Here is a 15,999-nt window from a genome sequence, read left to right as displayed (position 1 = left end):
TGGGGCCCTGGCCCTCCGGTCCGCCATGCCCCGGGCGCCCGCTCACTGCTTTGTTGGGGCGCGGGGCAACCAGATGGCGTCCGTTTCGTGCCCGGCCATCTGGTCGCCTGTATCCCCTCGGACATCTGGTCGCCCGTATCCCCTCGGACATCTGGTCGCCCGGATCCCCTCGGACATCTGGTCGCCCGGATCCCCTCGGCCATCTGGTCGCCCAGATCGCCTCGGCCATCTGGTCGCCCGCAATGTTTTCCAATGGGGGCGACCAGATGGCCGAACTTCCCTGGAAGTCCCGATGAGGTGCCATTTGCCTCCCGGATCCCAGCGAGGGCTCCAGGAGGTTGTGTACATTCGCGCCTTGGGTCCCCTCTGTCACCTCGTGTGCACGGATTACAAGAAAGGAGGGTAATTTTCCTCTGGATTACTAGAGAGAGGGTCAGTCAGACCTCCGTGTGGTCTGGCGATTCTAAATCAGGGGAAGGCAGGACCCGGGCCTGCCCGCCGGGGCCCCCAGGGGCACGGGTACGCATCTGTCGCTCAGCCCCATTGCCGATGGGCTTTTTTCTCCGAGTTTCCTCAGGCAGGCCTCCGAGAGGTCTGGCCATGCTGAGGCGGGCCAGGCGGCACCCGGGCCCGCCCGCCGGGGCCCCCAGGGGCCCGGGAACGCACCTGCTTCTCAGCCCCTTCCCGATGGTCCTTTTTCTCTGAGTTTTTTCCCACAGTCCGACCTCTGATAGGTCCAGCGGTTCTGAATCAGGGGAAGGCAGGACCCGGGCCTGCCCGCCGGGGCCCCCAGGGGCCCGGGTACGAACCTGCCGCTCAGCCCCTTTGCTGATGGGCCTTTTTCTCCGAGTTTGCTCAGGCAGACCTCCGTGAGGTCCGGCAATGCCAGGAGATTTTTCCCGGCTGTACTCTCTGATCGATTGGGCACTCTCGGTCCGTTTAGGGATGGGGAACTCTTAGTACCACCTCAATATAACATTGTGAGACTAGATAGACTAAGAAAGACAGTAGGAGGTATAGCCTGCCTCCACTGATCGGAGATTCAGGTCAAAGAAATTCAAGCCGACCCCTTAGAATCTTGCGAATACCTAGGGCTTAATATAAGAGCGGCAAGCAATCAAAGATGCAACTTGCATGCGTTTTACCATCCTCCAGGAGATAACCCAAAGTTCATAGAGCAGTTAATGGAGATAATAACTGCCTACTCTAACACCGATGCCAATAACATATTCCTAGGCGACTTCAATTTACATTGGGACGACTGCAATGACAAACAGGTTAATACGCTTAAAGAGTTCCTCGTTGAGCTAAACCAAACCCAAGCATGCACGCAACCTACACACTTGAAAGGAGCGACGTTAGACTGGATTATTGCAAGAGACAAAGATACATCGATCCTCTCTATAGCCCCGTGTGATTGGTCCGATCATCATGCCATAACATTTGCGATACCCATAGTGAAAAAGGGCATGACTGTGCAACCCTTCAGGTTCAAAAAATGGATTTGAGACACAAAAGAGTCTAATATTGAACTACTGGTTGAATGCTGTGAGCGAGACCTAAAGCCACCTAACTATCTACAGAATGTAGATGAGCTGATGGATCACTACATAACATCAGTCGGAAATATAGTCAACAACACCATGCCATTAAAACTGAAAAGAGTCACGGAGAAGACAAAAAATCCTTGGTTTAATGGATCACTGAATGAAGACAGAAGGAAATTGAGAATGGCCGAAAGGAAATGGAGACAACACCCGTCTTCCCCTGAGCTGAAAGCCCTTAGAAAAATTAGAAACCAATATAACAAAAAGGTCTTCAATTCCAAAAAGGAATTTATAAGATTAGAACTGGATAATGGCAAAAACAGACCATGAAAACTCTTTGAAATCCTAAAGCAACAATCAAACAAACTAGCCAAATCCGCTCAAGAGAATACAAATACACCTTTAGGCTGTGAAGAATTCTCCACATTTTTCACGGAGAAGGCAAAATCGTTTGAAGTAGAGCTCACAAACGCCGCGGCTGACCTCCCTACCCAATATTTGCCTATGAGCGATGCCAACTTGTCAATAGAATGTACTAAGACGAAAAACAAGGCAAAATGGGACACATTCGAATAATATGACCAGTACAAGATCACCAAAACGCTGTCGGAAATCAAACCTAATAACCACTATCACGACCCCCTTCCTGCAAAATGTTTACGAGAAATCAGCCACATTGTGGTTCCAATCTGGACCAAAATAATAAATGCATCATTATCACAAGGGATCCTACTGGACTGCCTGAAAACAGGTCAAGTGGTTCCCATAATCAAAAAACCTACAGCGGATGCAACAGATCCGAATAACTTTCGCCCATTGACCAACATCCCTTTACTGGCCAAACTAATTGTGAAATGTGTGCAGGGTCAACTAAGCCAACACATCACCAAGTTCTCCTTACTAGACGATTGCCAATCAGGATTCAGAGCAGATCACAGCACGGAAACAGCGATCCTCCATATTGTTGATGACGCGCTACAAGCCCTAGTCCAAAATCAAGCACGCCTACTGATTCTCCTGGACCTGTCATCTGCATTTGACACGATAAATCACAAAGCATTACTGACCAGGCTCCAAGATAGAATGGGACTATCTGGAAATGTGCTGAAATGGTTTGATTCTTTCCTACGGAACAGAACACAACGATTCCTGGTCAACCATTCAATCTCACCTCCATGCCCCAACTCATTAGGAGTCCCTCAAGGATCGACGCTATCCCCAGATCTATTTAACTTGTATGTCGAACCCCTTACAGAAATTCTCCGACAATCACAGATATCTTACCACATGTATGCAGATGACTCGCAAATTTGCATAAAGATCGCTTCCCTTGAAGACATTGAACTAATGAATGAGTCACTAGGGATGGCATTGCAATGGTTAACTACCAATCATCTGAAGCTAAATGCTCACAAAACAGAGTTCCTACTAATTGCACCACCAAGATGCCATACGGAAATAAAGGAATGGACCAAACTGGTGACTGCGCTAAACTGCACCCCAACCCTAGTCAAATCAGCCAAATCACTAGCAATCACCTTAGATGAGAACCTCAACATGAAAGCCAACATTTATTCAATGGCCAAAAGTGCACGCTTCCACCTTAACTACTCAAGGAAACTGAAACCTTACATCTCTGAGGCCGATCTAAAACTGGCAATCCAATCCTTAGTTATCTCTAGGATTGAATATGGTTGTTCCACCCTAGCAGGCTTACCAAAAACGTCCACAGCACCACTAAAAGCCTGCCTCAACACAGCGGCGAGACTGATCACGGGATCAAGGAAATTTGATCATATATCTCTTCACCTGAAAGCATTAAACTGGCTACCTTATGAAGCCAGAATTCAAATGAAGTTAGCATGTATCACCCATAAAGAGCTCCACTTCAACACGCCAAGATACCTAGCCAAGAAAATTGAGTTATCTGGAGGTAACAGACCAGCTAGGAGTGCCAAGGAATTGCTGTTGCGGCCAGCCATGTTCCGAAAGAAAAAGACTTATGACAGAGCATTCTCAGGAGCGGCCCCCAGAATCTGGAAACTCCCTCCAAGCATTAGGAAGATTCATAATATTGCAACATTTAAGCGGGAAGTGAAGAGCCATATGATGAGTAAATACCTTACATAGGGACGATTTTTCTTCACTGTTATGACTTAGTGCTGCCCTAATACAGTACATTTATGTCTTCAGATGGGTAAGCTTCAACATGAATAATATGAAGGCTAATCGATGACACAAGATTGGCGCTTTGTATAAGACTAAGATGTATCCTTACCGCTACCTCAGGTCAACGTGAAAGTATATCTTTATCTCACAGCCATAACCTTATAATCTCCTACCTCACTTATGTCTGTGTATATGGCTTATGACATAAGTCAAGCCTTAACTTACTTTATAATCAGAAGGGGAAAGGATCACTGGTCCTGCTTAAACCTTGGGTTCACAAGTCGAGGACCTGGTTTTTCTCCCAAATTGAATGACTCTCATACACGTGTATGTTGGTAGTGATGGTTTCTCGTTTGCGGTATATACTGTATCCCCGCTTTTCTACACGTGCGTGCGTAATCATTGAGTCATTCGTTTGTCTTGTGCACCCTCCACCAGGAGGTTTTGCCTTAAGGTTTAAGGCAGTAGTGATCGTGGAAGTGAGGGGGTAGTGGTGTGAAAGTTAAAATGTCAGAAAACCAGACAAGTGTTCTTTATTGAGTCTGGGTTCGGACTGAGGGTAAAAATTACGGATGCACTTTGTGAATTGTTAAGGGATTCTAGTGCATTGCAGTGAGAATTTAAAAAGAGGTCGACATGTTTCAGCCTTTGGTAGTCAGAGGATCTATAGGCTTTCTTCAGGACCAATGGGGTTAAGTGAAAATGTGAAAAATGTGAGAAGAAAAGAGGAAATTTGACCTGTTTCTTCGTGACTTTTAAGGTTACGTTGTACCTGTAAAAGTAAACGACAAACACACAAACAGCGACAAACAGGGAGAGGGGATATGGAAAGACACATAATTATGTACAATAGTACCTTAATCTTATAAGGAACTAGAAAATGGCAATGTTTCCCGTCATACTCAGTTTTGGGCGTCAACTCTTCCATTCTCATGCTTCGTTTCGACTTATGTTGGAGTGCCCATAGTTCTGGCATTTATACTGTAGTGAAGTGCACTTAGCTCTAAACATCTCACTGTGCGTGGTCTATCGTGATACTGCATACAATCTGAGTATTCCAGGGGTGGCGACATGATGATGGTGCCTAAAAGATATTTTCACAGGTTGTGTTAGGTGAAAAACATTTGTGCTCAGAACGCTGCGCGCGCTTTTTAGATACGCATACCTTATTTTATTTTGGAAATTTCTCCCTCGGGGAATTAAGGCTGATCGAGAGAGGCCTTACTGCAAAGTATTCAGAAGGAGGTTATTATCTGGTGAGCTCCTTAAACTTACGGTTTTGTCGTTGTGAGGACGCTTCTAGTTTTACCCCATACCTTAGTGCCTTCTTACTCGGTCCTGGCAGCATGTGCTGACTCTGCCCTTCCTCACCCGGAACTACAAAGTGTAGTGGTTCCCGGTTTTTATATACTCCAGGGTGTGGAAAAAATAGAAGAAACACTTCAGCAGTTGCCGGAGGTGCCTTCCAAAGCTAAGGGTAGACTAACCACTATTAATTAGGGAAATATTCTGTATGAGTAGGCCGTGGGAATAAAAGTTTGTTTAGACTACAGTATTTGATACGGGGTTGCTGGTAGAGAACCCCAGTTTGCTTGGTAGTGTTTTTGTTTTCTCATGAAATCGAAGTTTTTTAGAATCATCTGTTGAGTGATAGCCATGGAACGGAATCGTTCAGGCCTAAGGTATCTGTTTTCAACCTGTGAACCCAACGTTGTTCTTTTTCGAACAATATTCTTTCCGCATTTCTGTCAATTGTTTCCAGGCTTTCCAGGATTACCCAGTGGAGATCGTTGGCAGTATGTTGTTTCTCTTTGTAGTGTGACGACATCTTGGTCGTGTTTTTCTGGCAGTTGACATTGCTCCTGTGTTCACTGAGTCTTTGTTTCACTTTGCGGCATGTCATCCCTATGTATTTCATATTGCACGGGCAGGTGATCATATAAATCACGTGGCTGGTGTTGCAATTGGTGTGTCTTTTTAACTTCCATAACATGTCAGGAAGTAATTGTAACTCTTTTGTTGGTTTTGTGGTGGTGCAAGCCACGCAGGATCCACAAGGATAATGGCCAGTGATTGGGGGATTATTCCAGAGGCCTGTTAGTTCTTTCTTTTTTCTTGGCGGAGGTCTCGTGTGTACCAACAGGTCCTTGATATTCGTACTCCTCTTGTTCGCAAATCTTGGTTTTGGCCAAGTCAATGTGTTAGATGTAACGATCTTCCAGTTACGGTTGATTATTTTCTTCACCTGGTTAGTTATTGGGCTATACGTTGTTACACATGTGGTCCTGTCATCAACGTTTTTTGGGTGGCTTTCGAGGAGGGACTCTCTTGGTTGGTTTCTTGCTCGTTTCGCACAGGAGTTGATTATTCTTTTCGGGTAATCTCTGGTTGTCAGTTTTTCACAGAGGTCCTTGGCTTGTGTCTTGTAGTCGTTTATAGAACTACAGTTCCTTCTGAGCCGTAAGAACTGGCTATACGGAAGGTTTTCCCTTAAGGGGCGGGGGTGGAAACTATTGAAGGATAGTAGACTGTTTTTTGCAGTGGGTTTAAAAAATGTTCTCGTTTGAAGACTGTTGTCTTTCGCAAAGATAGTGATATCTAGAAAATCCAGGCTTTGTGCATTTGCTATGTATGTGAATTTGAGGCATTCGTCTTGAATGTTCAACCATCTGTGGAACTCTGCAAGGGATGTATTGTCCCCTCTCCAGATTAGGAAGACGTCGTCGATATATCTCTTCCAGAAGAGTATATGACGGAAAAAAGGATTTTGTGCGTTATGTACAAAGGTTTGTTCAAAAGTGCTCACGTACAGACCCGCTACGCTGGGCGCAAAGGTGCTGCCCATCGATGTTCCATGTTGCTGGAGGTAGAGAGTATCTTTATACTGGAAAAAGTTCTCCATTAGGGCCAATCTGCAGCATTCCAATACGAAATGTCTTGGGGTTCGGTGTGGCCAGTCAATGTTGAACAGGATCGTTTCGAGAGTCTCCAAGGTTTTTTGTTGCGGGAGGCTCGTGTATAGACTCTCGACGTCCAGTCCTACTAAGAGCATACTGCTTTCTGAGTACTCGAAATTTTGTAGCATGTTGATCAAATCTCGAGTATCTTTCAGGTAGGTGGGAGTGGCTTGGACCAGTGGTCTTAAATACTGGTCTGCAAATTGTGATAATGGCTCTAGTATGGAGTTGATCCCCGAGACAATTGGTCTCCCTGGTGGTGGCATTTTTTCTTTGTGTGTTTTGGGTAGAGAGTAAAAGTAGGGCGTGACTGGTGTTTTTGTAACCAAATAGTCCGCCTCTTTCTTTGAAATCCAGTTATTGCATTCAGCTTCATCAATCATTAATGATATTGTTCTCTGTAAGCGCGCTGTTGGGTCAGTTGTGATCACTTGGTAGAATTTTGTGTCCGCCAATAGATCCATACACTGTTTTTCATATCCTTCAGTTGTCAGTAAGACAATCCCTCCGCCTTTGTCCGCAGGCTTTATGACTATGTCATGGTTGTCTTTCAGTTCTGTCAGGGCTGCTTTCTCTGCTTTTGTCAGGTTCTGGAAGGTTTTGTGTGGCTGATGATTCAATTCTTCGACTTCTTTCATGATTGCCTGTTCGAAAGTAGTTATTTCGATGGGGACTTGCGAGTTGAGTGGGCAAAAGGTGGACTTTCTTCTTAGATTTGTGTCTCCTTCTTGGGGTAGTTGTTCTCCCTTGAAAAAGGCTTTCAGTTTCAGCGTGCGGCAAAAGTTGGCGAGTTCGCATTTTGTTTTGAAGACATCTACTTTTGGAGTTGGCACGTACCCTAATCCTTTGTTCAGGACGTTGGTTTGATTTTCTGTAAGTTCTAAACCTGTCAGGTTGACTATTAGATTGTCGACCCTTGTCCTGGGTTGGCTTTTGTTGCGCTCCTGGTTTGGACCTGTCGGGGTTGGTCGGACCAAGTCACTCCTTTTTGTCTTGACTTTCGATTGTTCTGGCCATTCCCTAAAAAAGGACGGCTTTGTTGATAATTTTGGGCTCCTTGTGGTGGCATTTGTTGATTCATAGGGACCTGGAAATATGGGTTAGGCCAGCCTTGGAACTGAGGGTTGAACGGATGGAATGGGACTCCTTGCATGTTTTCTTGGAAGAAGGGGGGGCGCCAATAGTTGCCTCTGCCTCTTCGTTGTCCCCTTTTGTTCCTGAAGTTTCCACGGCCTCTGGGTGTTGTATCGTCTCCACTTTGATCAGAGCTGTTGTCTGAAGACACACTGGTCGTGTCTGAATTATCATTTGGTTTGTAGTCTTTGCTACTGTAGGGGTGAATGCGTTCCAAAGAGAATCTTTTCAGTTCTTTTGCCAACTTTTGCAATTTGGTTTGTGTGAGGTATTCCTGACTGTCTTTCATTTCTTTATTGATTTCGTCAAGGCGTGTCTTGTAGATTGTTATATTGATTGTGTTGTTCAGTTTTGTTTCTAAGATCTCAATCTTGACCGCTAGTTCATCCGTTAGCCTGGTTGCCGTTTTAATTATTAGGACTAGGTAGTCTCTGGTACATTTCCAGGATATAAAAGACCAATCCTTCCTAAATGCCAGGTCTTTGAGGAAAATTCGTGGTGCGTTCGTCACCCATAGGCCTCTTGGTGCCGCATTGACTCGGAGGTACTCGGTCATTATTATTCCGTGCACTGCTGTACGTACTTGCTCTTTTTTCAATTCGCTCAACTCGTCCCATTCTGCCGTTGACGATAGAGTCTGGTTGAGGTCACCCTCTATGAGTAGATGTGGTCTTGCCAAGATTTCATCATAGTCTTCAGTTGTGTAACTGAGTCCCAGACTTCCTGCCATGTTGGTATGCTTTGCAGGGAGTATGGTGTCACAGGCTTTTGTTGTTGCCTATGCGGAGTTCTCCCACAGCTGTTCGCTGCTTGACATGTATTATCATGGAAGTGGGGGGAGGCAGAGTGAAAATCCTTTCAGTCTCCGTCGATAACTTTATAATCAGAAGGGGAAAGGATCACTGGTCCTGCTTAAACCTTGGGTTCACAAGTCGAGGACCTGGTTTTTCTCCCAAATTGAATGACTCTCATACACGTGTATGTTGGTAGTGATGGTTTCTCGTTTGCGGTATATACTGTATCCCCGCTTTTCTACACGTGCGTGCGTAATCATTGAGTCATTCGTTTGTCTTGTGCACCCTCCACCAGGAGGTTTTGCCTTAAGGTTTAAGGCAGTAGTGATCGTGGAAGTGAGGGGGTAGTGGTGTGAAAGTTAAAATGTCAGAAAGCCAGACAAGTGTTCTTTATTGAGTCTGGGTTCGGACTGAGGGTAAAAATTACGGATGCACTTTGTGAATTGTTAAGGGATTCTAGTGCATTGCAGTGAGAATTTAAAAAGAGGTCGACATGTTTCAGCCTTTGGTAGTCAGAGGATCTATAGGCTTTCTTCAGGACTACCTCACACAAACCAAATTGCAAAAGTTGGCAAAAGAACTGAAAAGATTCTCTTTGGAACGCATTCACCCCTACAGTAGCAAAGACTACAAACCAAATGATAATTCAGACACGACCAGTGTGTCTTCAGACAACAGCTCTGATCAAAGTGGAGACGATACAACACCCAGAGGCCGTGGAAACTTCAGGAACAAAAGGGGACAACGAAGAGGCAGAGGCAACTATTGGCGCCCCCCCTTCTTCCAAGAAAACATGCAAGGAGTCCCATTCCATCCGTTCAACCCTCAGTTCCAAGGCTGGCCTAACCCATATTTCCAGGTCCCTATGAATCAACAAATGCCACCACAAGGAGCCCAAAATTATCAACAAAGCCGTCCTTTTTTAGGGAATGGCCAGAACAATCGAAAGTCAAGACAAAAAGGAGTGACTTGGTCCGACCAACCCCGACAGGTCCAAACCAGGAGCGCAACAAAAGCCAACCCAGGACAAGGGTCGACAATCTAATAGTCAACCTGACAGGTTTAGAACTTACAGAAAATCAAACCAACGTCCTGAACAAAGGATTAGGGTACGTGCCAACTCCAAAAGTAGATGTCTTCAAAACAAAATGCGAACTCGCCAACTTTTGCCGCACGCTGAAACTGAAAGCCTTTTTCAAGGGAGAACAACTACCCCAAGAAGGAGACACAAATCTAAGAAGAAAGTCCACCTTTTGCCCACTCAACTCGCAAGTCCCCATCGAAATAACTACTTTCGAACAGGCAATCATGAAAGAAGTCGAAGAATTGAATCATCAGCCACACAAAACCTTCCAGAACCTGACAAAAGCAGAGAAAGCAGCCCTGACAGAACTGAAAGACAACCATGACATAGTCATAAAGCCTGCGGACAAAGGCGGAGGGATTGTCTTACTGACAACTGAAGGATATGAAAAACAGTGTATGGATCTATTGGCGGACACAAAATTCTACCAAGTGATCACAACTGACCCAACAGCGCGCTTACAGAGAACAATATCATTAATGATTGATGAAGCTGAATGCAATAACTGGATTTCAAAGAAAGAGGCGGACTATTTGGTTACAAAAACACCAGTCACGCCCTACTTTTACTCTCTACCCAAAACACACAAAGAAAAAATGCCACCACCAGGGAGACCAATTGTCTCGGGGATCAACTCCATACTAGAGCCATTATCACAATTTGCAGACCAGTATTTAAGACCACTGGTCCAAGCCACTCCCACCTACCTGAAAGATACTCGAGATTTGATCAACATGCTACAAAATTTCGAGTACTCAGAAAGCAGTATGCTCTTAGTAGGACTGGACGTCGAGAGTCTATACACGAGCCTCCCGCAACAAAAAACCTTGGAGACTCTCGAAACGATCCTGTTCAACATTGACTGGCCACACCGAACCCCAAGACATTTCGTATTGGAATGCTGCAGATTGGCCCTAATGGAGAACTTTTTCCAGTATAAAGATACTCTCTACCTCCAGCAACATGGAACATCGATGGGCAGCACCTTTGCGCCCAGCGTAGCGGGTCTGTACGTGAGCACTTTTGAACAAACCTTTGTACATAACGCACAAAATCCTTTTTTCCGTCATATACTCTTCTGGAAGAGATATATCGACGACGTCTTCCTAATCTGGAGAGGGGACAATACATCCCTTGCAGAGTTCCACAGATGGTTGAACATTCAAGACGAATGCCTCAAATTCACATACATAGCAAATGCACAAAGCCTGGATTTTCTAGATATCACTATCTTTGCGAAAGACAACAGTCTTCAAACGAGAACATTTTTTAAACCCACTGCAAAAAACAGTCTACTATCCTTCAATAGTTTCCACCCCCGCCCCTTAAGGGAAAACCTTCCGTATAGCCAGTTCTTACGGCTCAGAAGGAACTGTAGTTCTATAAACGACTACAAGACACAAGCCAAGGACCTCTGTGAAAAACTGACAACCAGAGATTACCCGAAAAGAATAATCAACTCCTGTGCGAAACGAGCAAGAAACCAACCAAGAGAGTCCCTCCTCGAAAGCCACCCAAAAAACGTTGATGACAGGACCACATGTGTAACAACGTATAGCCCAATAACTAACCAGGTGAAGAAAATAATCAACCGTAACTGGAAGATCGTTACATCTAACACATTGACTTGGCCAAAACCAAGATTTGCGAACAAGAGGAGTACGAATATCAAGGACCTGTTGGTACACACGAGACCTCCGCCAAGAAAAAAGAAAGAACTAACAGGCCTCTGGAATAATCCCCCAATCACTGGCCATTATCCTTGTGGATCCTGCGTGGCTTGCACCACCACAAAACCAACAAAAGAGTTACAATTACTTCCTGACATGTTATGGAAGTTAAAAAGACACACCAATTGCAACACCAGCCACGTGATTTATATGATCACCTGCCCGTGCAATATGAAATACATAGGGATGACATGCCGCAAAGTGAAACAAAGACTCAGTGAACACAGGAGCAATGTCAACTGCCAGAAAAACACGACCAAGATGTCGTCACACTACAAAGAGAAACAACATACTGCCAACGATCTCCACTGGGTAATCCTGGAAAGCCTGGAAACAATTGACAGAAATGCGGAAAGAATATTGTTCGAAAAAGAACAACGTTGGGTTCACAGGTTGAAAACAGATACCTTAGGCCTGAACGATTCCGTTCCATGGCTATCACTCAACAGATGATTCTAAAAAACTTCGATTTCATGAGAAAACAAAAACACTACCAAGCAAACTGGGGTTCTCTACCAGCAACCCCGTATCAAATACTGTAGTCTAAACAAACTTTTATTCCCACGGCCTACTCATACAGAATATTTCCCTAATTAATAGTGGTTAGTCTACCCTTAGCTTTGGAAGGCACCTCCGGCAACTGCTGAAGTGTTTCTTCTATTTTTTCCACACCCTGGAGTATATAAAAACCGGGAACCACTACACTTTGTAGTTCCGGGTGAGGAAGGGCAGAGTCAGCACATGCTGCCAGGACCGAGTAAGAAGGCACTAAGGTATGGGGTAAAACTAGAAGCGTCCTCACAACGACAAAACCGTAAGTTTAAGGAGCTCACCAGATAATAACCTCCTTCTGAATACTTTGCAGTAAGGCCTCTCTCGATCAGCCTTAATTCCCGAGGGAGAAATTTCCAAAATAAAATAAGGTATGCGTATCTAAAAAGCGCGCGCAGCGTTCTGAGCACAAATGTTTTTCACCTAACACAACCTGTGAAAATATCTTTTAGGCACCATCATCATGTCGCCACCCCTGGAATACTCAGATTGTATGCAGTATCACGATAGACCACGCACAGTGAGATGTTTAGAGCTAAGTGCACTTCACTACAGTATAAATGCCAGAACTATGGGCACTCCAACATAAGTCGAAACGAAGCATGAGAATGGAAGAGTTGACGCCCAAAACTGAGTATGACGGGAAATATTGCCATTTTCTAGTTCCTTATAAGATTAAGGTACTATTGTACATAATTATGTGTCTTTCCATATCCCCTCTCCCTGTTTGTCGCTGTTTGTGTGTTTGTCGTTTACTTTTACAGGTACAACGTAACCTTAAAAGTCACGAAGAAACAGGTCAAATTTCCTCTTTTCTTCTCACATTTTTCACATTTTCACTTAACCCCATTGGTCCTGAAGAAAGCCTATAGATCCTCTGACTACCAAAGGCTGAAACATGTCGACCTCTTTTTAAATTCTCACTGCAATGCACTAGAATCCCTTAACAATTCACAAAGTGCATCCGTAATTTTTACCCTCAGTCCGAACCCAGACTCAATAAAGAACACTTGTCTGGTTTTCTGACATTTTAACTTTCACACCACTACCCCCTCACTTCCACGATCACTACTGCCTTAAACCTTAAGGCAAAACCTCCTGGTGGAGGGTGCACAAGACAAACGAATGACTCAATGATTACGCACGCACGTGTAGAAAAGCGGGGATACAGTATATACCGCAAACGAGAAACCATCACTACCAACATACACGTGTATGAGAGTCATTCAATTTGGGAGAAAAACCAGGTCCTCGACTTGTGAACCCAAGGTTTAAGCAGGACCAGTGATCCTTTCCCCTTCTGATTATAAAGTTATCGACGGAGACTGAAAGGATTTTCACTCTGCCTCCCCCCACTTCCATGATAATACAAGCCTTAACTTACCTCTTATTTGCAATTTGCACGTATATTAGGAATATATATATATTTACGCACTATCACAATCATATTATCTACCTCATATCTGTTTGTTTTTATAAGTGTTAGTATTTTGTTTATATGTAACCTACTTTTTATGTTAAGCGCTCTGATACCCACGGGTCTTGTTCGCGCTATACAAAACTTTATAATAAATAAATAAATAAATAAGCAAGGAGCTTCCACCCCGCATGGACCGTCCGACTCGAGGGCCTGCCGCCTGGCAGAAGGCCCCTTTGAACCCAGCAGAGCGAAGGCCCAAGCAGGAGGGGTCGGTTGGCGCCAGGCCCTCGGATGCTGCTGCCCAGCAGGTCCGTTAGGCCAAGCGCGCCACACCGTCACCCCTCCCTGCCCAGCACGTTTCCACAGCAGCTCGGAACGACCGTTCCGAGGGGTGCCGCCGCCGCCAGGCTCCGGCACCCCTGCGTCTCGCTCAGGCTGCGCCTCGGCCCGCCTCTCCCTCCCGGGGGAGACGGCTGGGCCTGCTGGTGCCCATGCGATAGCACCCTCTCCGCACCCCTCCGGCGAGCCCTCGCGAGCTCCTTCCCCAGACAGGCTCCCAAGAGACGGAGGGGCGCGCGAAGGTGGCCGGTCGGGGAGATGGGCACGCGGCTCCCACTCCGTCGTGAGGTGCGGCTACCTGGTTGATCCTGCCAGTAGCATATGCTTGTCTCAAAGAATAAGCCATGCACGTGTAAGTACACACGGCCGGTACAGTGAAACTGCGAATGGCTCATTAAATCAGTTATGGTTCCTTTGATCGCTCCATCTGTTACTTGGATAAGTGGGGTAATTCTAGAGCTAATACATGCCGACGAGCGCTGACCTCCCGGGATGCGTGCATTTATCAGACCAAGACCAATCCGGGCTTGCCCGGCCGCTTTAGTGACTCTAGATAACCTTGGGCCAATCGCACGTCCCCGTGACGGCGACGATACATTCGGATGTCTGCCCTATCAACTTTCGATGGTACTTTCTGTGCCTACCATGGTGACCACAGGTAACGGGGAATCAGGGTTCGATTCCGGAGAGGGAGCCTGAGAAACGGCTACCACATCCAAGGAAGGCAGCAGGCGCGCAAATTACCCACTCCCGACTCGGGGAGGTAGTGACGAAAAATAACAATACAGGACTCTTTCAAGGCCCTGTAATTGGAATGAGTACACTTTAAATCCTTTAACGAGGATCCATTGGAGGGCAAGTCTGGTGCCAGCAGCTGCGGTAATTCCAGCTCCAATAGCGTATATTAAAGTTGCTGCAGTTAAAAAGCTCGTAGTTGGATCTTGGGATCGAACTGGCGGTCTGCCGCGAGGCGAGCTACCGCCTGTCCCAGCCCCTGCCTCTCGGCGCCCCCTTGATGCTCTTGACTGAGTGTCCTGGGGGTCCGAAGCGTTTACTTTGAAAAAAGTGTTCAAAGCAGGCCGGTCGCCTGAATACTTCAGCTAGGAATAATGGAATAGGACTCCGGTTCTATTTTGTTGGTTTTCGGAACTGGGGCCACGATTAAGAGGGACGGCCGGGGGGGGGGCGTGGCTTGGGCGCCGATGGCGATGGTCGCCTGAGAGCTCGGCTCCGGGACTAAGCCCGGGATTGTCCTGAAAATCGGAGGCTGCGGGGCACCCCAGACCCCGCATTCTGCTGAGTGTGCTGCCAAAGACCTGCCGGGACCCCTAGTGGAGCTCGGACGAGGGTTGCTCCGGAGTAAAACCGAAGTTTGCGGAGTTACGGAGTGCGACCCAACATGGCGCCCGGACTCCTTTGTCCCCCGGGTCGGACCCACTGACTTGGAGAAGTGGCGCGGGCAGTGACTGGCGCCCGGCTTCGCCATCCCCGGCTGTCCCGGGCACTAGACATTTACTGGATTGGACTTTTTGCAACGGATTTGCACTCGGTTGGATGGCCGGGCGGATGCCCACGCTATAGAGGGCACCGGGAGCGGACGCCCTGTGATTCAAGCGGTGGCCCGCCTCGCGACTCCGCAACTGGCTACGTCTTCCTGGCCAGTTCACTTCCATGGGAGGCGCGACACTCTGGCGCCACAAATCATCCGAGGGAGTTGGTGGCCCTCACCCCGGGGCCATAGTGGGTGAGCGGGCCTGCCCGACCCGACGACGGTTGTCTCCGCCCCCTCATCGGTGCCCTCGGACGCCGTGGCGGTGGCGTGAGCCGAAGCGGCGGAGTCTCCTCAGGCCCTGGAGAAGGAGGTCGCCCGTACCCGAATTGAGGACAAGTACCCGGGAAGGTCGTGGTCGACACCTGCACGCGGAGACGCCTACTCCGGGACCCTCGCGGAGTGCCCCTGGAGGCATGGGGAAACCTAGAGGAGCCAAGGGATCCACCCAGACCGCCTCGGACTCTGAAGCCCAGGACAAAGAGGAGCATGGGGACCCAAAAAGTTCTGGTGGCGCGCCGATGCAACACCAGTTTGACCGTGTCCTAGAGGCGATAGAGACCACGAGATCGGCCCTCCAACAGGACATTGCTCAGGTGGCGACGAGCCTGGGCCTCCTCAGAGCGGACCATGGCAAACTTTCAGACCGGGTCAAGGAGGTGGAGAGCACGGTGAAAACTTTGGAGCCGGCGCAGCGAACCTTGGCTGCGACGATGAAGGACGC

General features: G+C 47.0%; 1 pseudogene; it reads left to right on the top strand.

Annotated features, from left to right (window-relative positions):
- Nucleotides 1-14,024: 14,024 nt before the first annotated feature.
- LOC147702980 (18S ribosomal RNA) lies at nt 14,025-14,959 on the top strand (annotated as a pseudogene; the record flags this gene model as incomplete).
- Between the last annotated feature and the right edge of the window lie 1,040 nt (nt 14,960-15,999).

Source organism: Lissotriton vulgaris, chromosome 7, assembly GCF_964263255.1.
Source record: "Lissotriton vulgaris chromosome 7, aLisVul1.2, whole genome shotgun sequence".
Classification (NCBI taxonomy): Eukaryota; Metazoa; Chordata; class Amphibia; order Caudata; family Salamandridae; genus Lissotriton; species Lissotriton vulgaris.
The sequence above is the reverse complement of the archived record's forward strand: the minus strand, read 5'-3'. Positions and strand labels throughout refer to the sequence as shown.